Source organism: Adiantum capillus-veneris, chromosome 2 (assembly GCF_014529385.1).
Source record: "Adiantum capillus-veneris isolate H3 chromosome 2, ASM1452938v2, whole genome shotgun sequence".
Classification (NCBI taxonomy): domain Eukaryota; kingdom Viridiplantae; phylum Streptophyta; class Polypodiopsida; order Polypodiales; family Pteridaceae; genus Adiantum; species Adiantum capillus-veneris.
In genome coordinates, this window is record NC_140932.1 from 22323854 (window position 1) to 22332239 (window position 8386).

The 8386-nt window shown below is 45.2% G+C and overlaps 1 pseudogene; it reads right to left on the reverse strand.

The window, feature by feature from the left end:
- Positions 1 to 369: 369 nt before the first annotated feature.
- On the reverse strand, positions 370 to 7421 carry LOC147462496 (uncharacterized; annotated as a pseudogene).
- Positions 7422 to 8386: the final 965 nt, after the last annotated feature.

Here is an 8386-nt window from a genome sequence, read left to right on the forward strand (position 1 = left end):
TGTACCAATGAAAAACATTTCCAACATGTCAACTACAATTCAATACTCTGATAAGGAAGAAGGAGTCTAGAATAGATCCGGTCGTCTCCTTCAAACATCAAAACATGGCGACCCATGAAGGCAGCAGCCAACCCAAACGTTCCCGTGCCTGCAAAGAGGTCGAGCACTATGTCTTCAATGCAACTAAACAAGGATATTATGTACTTTGCCAACTTCTTGCCACACTGAGTCCCACCTCGCCAAGGCTTTGCCTTGCGCAAGGGGAACCCTGCATGATAGAGCAGCCATAAAATTACACATTGTTACCTTCATGCACATTCTTTCAAGATTAAATGTCCTATGCATAGATTCAAAGCATCAATTAGGCTCCTACACATCATATATTATTTCCTTTGCTGATTGAAAACCCTCCCCCAGGTCCATCTTTGCTAGCTGGTCCTCATGTACATCAAGAGTTGTGATTGGGGTGGATGATCTCACAAAGACCGATAGCATTAAACAAGACACCTAAAAGCACAACCACTCCAAATCATAAGAAGATATATCACTCAATACTTGGCCACAAACAACAACCCAAACCAAATGGAGGGAGACTCACATGCATGACAATGTGCCCGATTTTGGTTCCAATTGGTGGAGTGCAATGGACAATCTGTCGTCGGAACATTGCAAACCCCAATCTTGTGGCTATGCGCTCAATAGACACTCCTTCCTCCAGTGGATACAAGCAAACTAGATATCCCAAGTCAAAAAGGTAGAGGCTTGCCAGCTTGAAAGTGCTCTCAAATGTCATTGGGCCAAGCTTGTTCCACCTCGGAACCTTCTTCTGGGAAAATCCTTCCACTGCTACATTAGAAGGAAAGTCAACAATTATTAGATTACCACAATTGTCTACTTTCTTCCCTTTAATCCTCCCTACGCTGCAGACAATAGTCAGTGCCTCAGATACACTACAGGTCAGCTCCTCACTCTCGATTGGGTTAGTCATTGCCTTCCACAAGTCCTCCGCCTGAACATGAAAGAAAAACATAGTACCTGCACACAACTCTTCTTTTAGGCGCCGACACGTATTTGATAGTGCCAAAGACATTTCTATCTTTTAGCCTTACCTGTTGCTGGTTTCAATTCAGGTGGAACATAAGTGCCCTTGCTACTGGATGCTCCTAAGGTGGTTGTCCTTTCCCTTTCAAACTGCTGTTGTGCCGCCAAGTATTTATTAACTATTTCTTTGCCGAGGTTTACTGGTGAAGGGGATCGGGGAGCACCACAGACGGAGAGTGAGAGAGAGAGAGAAGGAGACACACACGCGATGTGGGTGGGGAGACTCCAAGAGTGAGCAGCCCCCTATACACTTATGCTATGTATAAGGTATACAAGTCAGTGGGCGCCCAGACTCTGGGCGGCCGGGCAAGGCACAGGCGCCTATACCCCAACAACCTCCCACTTAAAGGCGACTGTGCCTTTAAGCAAGGGAACCTAGTCTAAAGACTACAAAAGGTGAGAGAAAACCGCTCTCAACCGATGCCCACTGGCTGGCTGTGATCGTGTGCATCCGGATGTCCTGCTCCCGTGTAAGTCCATACATCACTAGACGTACCACACACGCACTGCAAGTATGTATGCAATACCTGCATATCTCCCTCGTGCACTATGCCATCATCAGTCAACAAACGACTGACAACCCCAACTGCAAATGCTCCCACTACAGCTGCGATATCCAGTCTCAAGATCAGCATCTCATACATGAGACCACCGAATGCCGATGCAATGCTAGCAGGCCCTGCTAGCTCTACGGAGCATGCATCAACATATATATCCCTGGCAATAGGCATCTCTGACTGACAAGGTGTGTCAGCCACATGCATCTCTTGACTGTCCACAAAAGACGCATCAACCTGTCGTGCAACCTCATAGCAAACCAGCTGCTCTAGGTGTCTGCTGGAAGACATATCCTGCACAACTATATCCCCATGCTCACTGTCGAGCATAGAAAGGAATGACTGCATAATCGCTGACATCTCAGTCTCCTCTGAAATCATCCACTGCAAACATGACCACTCAATCTGCTGTGACTCACTAGAGCTCTCATGCTCTAACTCCGTATGCATAGACTCTTGCACAACGTCCTCCTGTCGTGACTCACTAGAGCAAGACCGCTCTACCTGTCTATCCTGCATAGAAGTATCTCGCACAACTGACTCTCTGCTTTGCTCAGTCACTAGCAAAGCATGCATGTCTAACTCTGTCACCTCTCTGTGTGACTGCTCAAGTCGTGCCCCAACTGTGTACACAACGAGCTCACTACTCTGCACTCCATGCAAAGTACCCTGCAACCCATGAGCAAAAGAGACTCGCCTGCTCTCTCGCTGTCTACCTGGCTGCATGATCACTGAGTCAACACCGTCTCTCGCGTGATCCACATGCAATGGGTAACCTGTACCACTCCTGGCACCTCTCGCAATCACTAGCGAATCCAAATGCAACGCAAAAGATCGCTCAAGCAGCGATACCCGACATCCACTATCCCGTAACTGTATGACTGAGATCAAATCCCGTCTCAGATTTGGCACATAACACACATGACGCAGGGTAAATCTCATACCACTTGGCAAGGACAAACATACGTCTCCTGTACCCTCAATGTCATACACAGCACCATTAGCCATGTGCACACAACCAAGTCTCCCACTAGAAAACGTGTTAAACCACTCACGATGCGACGTGACATGGAAAGTAGCATCTGAATCTAGTAACCAATGTGAAGAAAATGTGCAATCCGATATGCAATCCGTAGACATAAGATCGTCTGAAGACAAGCTAGATGTAAATGTGACATCGCCGTCACAAGCATACTCAATAACCACTGTACTGATCTCACTAGCATCTGTCATGCCCAAATCTGCATCACACATCTGTCGCCTCCGTTGTCTCAAACGCCTGAAACATCGACGCCTAATGTGCCCTCTATGTCCACAATGCCAACATGTCAAGTCTCTATGCCGTCGAGACTTGCGTGTGGGACCAATCTCTCCCATGGACATAGAAGTGGGACTAGACTCCCGAGTAGACATGGATGTCGCGTACATAGCATGTAAACTCTGCCATAAAGCATGAGTTGTAGTCTCTCTCGAGACCTGCCAGTCAACAGACTCAACCAGATGCAAACAAATCGTAGACATTACTAACTCATCAAGATCCTGCCAATCATCATCACACATAGACTTGGGCTTCGCCGATAAACCACACAAGGGTTTATCCTGCCCCAAATCCGCCAATGCAACAAGCATATGCTCCTTCCAAGCAACAAAATCTGCACCATCAAACTGTGTCAGACCATAACGCTGGAAGTCAAATGAAAAATCAGCCATAATGCTCGCAAAAGAGCAACCAACAATGAGTAGCAAATGTCAACTAAATCAGCCCTAAACTGGCTCGAATCGCATCAACAAAAGTCTGCAAATATGGCTCAAAACCTGATGCAAAGTTGTACCAATAACTGTGCAAAACCTTGCACAAAATCACAAGTCAATATGACTTAATCGCGCATAAATATCTGACAAAATTTTGGTAGAGTCTCCTTAGTAACTGGAGCAAAATCTCAACAATAAACCTCAAAGAGACAATAATATATGCCACAATGGCCAATCCGGGAATAAACTCGACCGGAATCACCTCACAAAGTCATACATATGAGCATACCCGCTCTTGCCGGAGTACCACTCAACGGCACTTCAAATGACGTACATGTGAGTGATGATTTCTGCCAAAATACCTTTCAATCGATGACCAAATGTCTGCCAGATAACTATAGAAACATTTCGCAAAACCTTGCAAGATCTGTCGCTATGCGCAATACGAAATACGGCACACAAGGGCATACACAAGTGACTCCAAACTCCAACCAAATGATGACTGAAAATCACCTGTCAAAGTGGGAGTAAACTCAACCACTAAATTGTCAAAGAGCAACCTACAGATACGTAGAAGCTATGGCAAGAACCTGGATAAAATCCAACAGATTTCTTCTATAAATTGAGCCAAATCTCAAATAATCTCAGCCACAAACAAATACACAAATCCATATATGGCATACATAAACCGCCAAGACCATGGCAACATAGCTCACTCTCGCATGAGTGGCTCTCTGGACAAATGCATATCCAAAAACCTGTGTACACCTATGAATTTGTTGGTTGCTGCAGAAAATACTCTGTGTGTGTGAGATATACCAAAAACAATGTTTTTGGGACCCAAAAGTGCACAAATAAACCTGCTGCTGTACCTGCTGTAATTCAAAGCATAATTTCAGCAAATAGACATCACCATCGTGTCCGGAGCGTGCCAAAACCCTGACCTAGACTCCTAGATCATGTAGATCTGACTCTGTATGATGGAGCTACACAAAAAATTGCGTTTTAGAGCCCGAAAATGGCAAAAACGAGCTGCACACAGTCTTGAACCTGCTCCTCCTCCACTCTGCGTGATGCAATGTCCTCTCAATGCAAGCTTCAACACAAGAGCTCTGCCACAACAGCATCCAAGCACTCGAATGTCAAGCTCTCCTCCACCGAGCACTTCTCTAACGAGCTCCACTGAGCTCAAAAGCTCCTCTCACCAAGGAAGCCGCAACCGCCTCCTCGACCAAGCTTGACCACACCAAGCTCCTAAGCTCCAAAGACAATGCTCCTCAAGCTAAAATATCTCTCCGTGAAACTCCACCGTCGAGAGCGAGCGAGCTATCGCCTCGAAGCTCTCAAAGCCGTCGTGCTCCCCTCGGTCACCATAGCTCTGATACCAATTGAAGGGGATCGGGGAGCACCACAGACGGAGAGTGAGAGAGAGAGAGAGAGAAGGAGACACACACGCGATGTGGGTGGGGAGACTCCAAGAGTGAGAAGCCCCCTATACACTTATGCTATGTATAAGGTATACAAGTCAGTGGGCGCCCAGACTCTGGGCGGCCGGGCAAGGCACAGGCGCCTATACCCCAACAACTGGCATTAAAGGCCTCTTGCCACTACTCCTAGATACTGCTGACAAAGTGGAGGCAAAGTGAGATATTGAGTCCCCCCCTTGCTCTTGATGTTTTGTTGTCCCCATTTGCAATTGTGTCTTGTGCAAGTCATACAACTCTAATTCCTTCTCTGGTGCCCATTGACCAAGCGAGTCCAGCCACCAAGGGCAGTGCCTTATCTCCACCTCACTCAGATGCTACATTAAATGTGCACTTGTCATGGGCCATGACAACATTATTTGCAAGAGGAGCTCATTGAATCATCAAAGAGCTATACTTACACTACCAAGTTTTACATCTTGGTACATGTAAACCGGCTGGTCCTCCTATTTCCAAACGTACTCCATGGCAGGTATTTTTGCTATATGTTTCTCAGCATGCTCTTTTCGGAGCCATCTACAAGAGATCAAATAGATGAAATGAGCCTCTACACCAATATAGTAAATGGAAGAAACAACAAAAGAAAGGAGTTGCACCTGTAAAGCACCCGTGTTTTAGATGTCTTCAGGCCGGGCTGAAGATCAGGCTCATTAGAAAACTTTATTCCCCCCTCATTAGTCTTGAAAGCCTTTCGAAAGAACCTCATTCTACATAGCTGTACGTATGAGTTCCAACGAGATTCAGGAGATGGAGGCACATGATCGACTTCCCTTATCTCTTGTATGAGTATACGACCATGGTCTGCCAATTGCAACCAAAAGAAATACATATGCAGCCAATCACGAACCTTAGCTTTGTCATTTGGGAGTCCCTCCAAAGTTCTCTGGTTTGCATTGTGGTTGTCCAGCATGCACACAATCCGAGCTTTATTAGCATCGGTAATCATTGATGATCTTATCATGTTCAATTTCTCCTTAGTGGCAATGTGGGTGGATGGCTCACGCCAAGGCAGTGACAACACAGCATTCCAATACTGCTCCCCATTGCTTGGGTCTACAATCCTTGCAAACTTTGATGTCTTACCTTGATAAAGTGTCTTCACGTTCCTTATAATCTTGTCACGGCTACCTTTGTCATCAATAAGAAGCCCCTTTGACTGCTCTTCAATTTTTTGTTCCATGTCATCCTTGAAGATTAGCCAGGTCATGATTTGAATGGGCAATGAAAGCCAGCTCTTCTTACCCCGACCACCTTGAATCCTCATCTCTGATTCCACCCATGCTTTGTCCTCTTCTTCCAGGTAGGACAAAAGTGTGCTCTTGTTAGACTCACCTAGCTTCCTAAGCTGGAAGAGTCTATCCCCAAATGTGGTTGGCACAAAGGCAAACTCGTTTATCCTATGTCAGACAAACATCAAAGAAAAAGAAATTTATTAATGGCAGTTCATTCACAGTAAATTTATTAATGGCAATTCATTCACAGTAAAGACCAATGGAGCTTACTTGTTTAAGCGTGACAGGGAGAAAAGTAATTATCCAACATGTTGCTTCCTAAACTCTAGAAAATTGCATAAAACACTACAGTGCTTGCTTATTCCAGAGGATTGTGCTGAGGACAAAATCAATACAAGTTTTACAATCAGCTATGCAAGCCATCCATGATCGATGTCTGTTGTTTCCATCCAAGATATGCAACATTCTGCCTGTAAGATAGGGACCCCACTCCTCGCTCTGAAGCAATTCCTCCTCGTACCTCTCGTTCAATTCCTTCCACCCATCATCCCAGCTCTCATCCCAGCTCTCATGCATTGCATCTATTAACAAAGTCTGTTCTCCCTCCAAATCATAGATACTGACGGTGAAGGCCCCTTTGCTAGGAATATAGCCACCCATTTTCTTGAAGCTCCTTGACACAGTCCTCTCTGTAAGTGGGCTAATCTTCCTAATTGCCTTGGTTGGAAGCATTCTGCACAGTGGGACCATAGGGGGTGGTTGGACGTGCTTCACTTTGATCCTCTCCAAAAATGCCGTGGCATTGAAGTTTCCAAAATTTTTCCATAGATCTCTATCTTTTTCTTTCCTATGGTAGCCGGGTCTAAGGTAGTGGTCTGGGTGGAGACACTCTCAGACTGACCATCGTCATCCACCTGGTCAGGCCCAGCTACACTGGCAGCTACTAATTCTTGGACTTCTTTGGCAAATTCATCCTGATCCCCTGAGCCATCTTCAGTTCCAACAACAACACCCACAACTTGGTCAAGGTTAGGAATCTCTTCCATGACAAGATCAATAGTGTCGGCATGCTTCTCTGGGGACACTTCAGCTTCGTGGTCAGGACTGCTTCCTTGGAGGGATGTGGTAGCTTGATCTAGTGTACTGAGAAAATCACCCCTTCTTGCGGAAGTCCTTGAGCTACCTGCTCTGCTAGCAGCCTGGAAAATTTTCCTCTTTTTAACCATTGGAAGTTCGGATTCAACAACTAAGCAACATTTAGCTTTCATGCAAACTGACCTTGTCATCCATGACATCTAGTTAGTATAACACGACAATACCAAAGCTAACCACACAGTGCTTGGCAAGTCGTTCAAGACCATTGGCCCACACACACAAGTGATTGTCACAAAGTCATTGCCCCCCACACACAAGTGCCTGTCACAAAGTCAAGGCTGACCCGTCATCACGGAAAAGGCGGCTCCACTGTAAATATAGTTAAAACAAGGTGGCTTTTAGAGAACTCCATCTCCACTATAGTTAAAACATGGCGGCTCCACTGTAAATATAATTAAAACAGGGCGGCTTTTTGAGTTAGGGTGCAATTTTGAGAACTGGTCCATTCTAGCCGGCCCATTCAAATTCCTACAGTTGGCAATAGATGCATCGGTACGAGCAAAAGAAAACTATGACTAAAAAACATAGATCATCAAACACTCAAAGACCCAAGCTCATTTTCATCGGCATCAAACCTCCAAGTCATCAAGGCATCAAGACAATGGAAGAAGGTCACAAGTAAAACCTAATGTCGGACAACCCTTCGCTGCTCCATGGCGCCTTTCCAAGGTGGACAGACTGCAAAAACGTTTGGGATGTCTTTGATTGTTTTTCAAATGCGCTCAGCGCACTTGAACAATCAAAGATTATTCACTAATCACTTCTCGCAGAGATGCACGTTTATAAGCTACCATGTCATAGTTTATAAGCTACCAGGTCATAGTTTATAACATTTTATTCGTATCTAAATGCAAGCGATTGCTATCATGCAAACCATAGCCATAGTTTGACCACAATGCTCTGATTAGCATTAGCGTTTTGCCGTAATGAACATTGGTAAGAACTGGATATGACTGATGCAATGAATTAGATACGACTGATGCAGCCTTTGATTTGCAATATCCTTGAGTCTGGTGATCTTAATAGAGCATACCATAAATAGATAACTTACCCTCGTTACCAGCTGATCAAGAGATTCATAACTAAATTCTGCATGTGCTTAAAG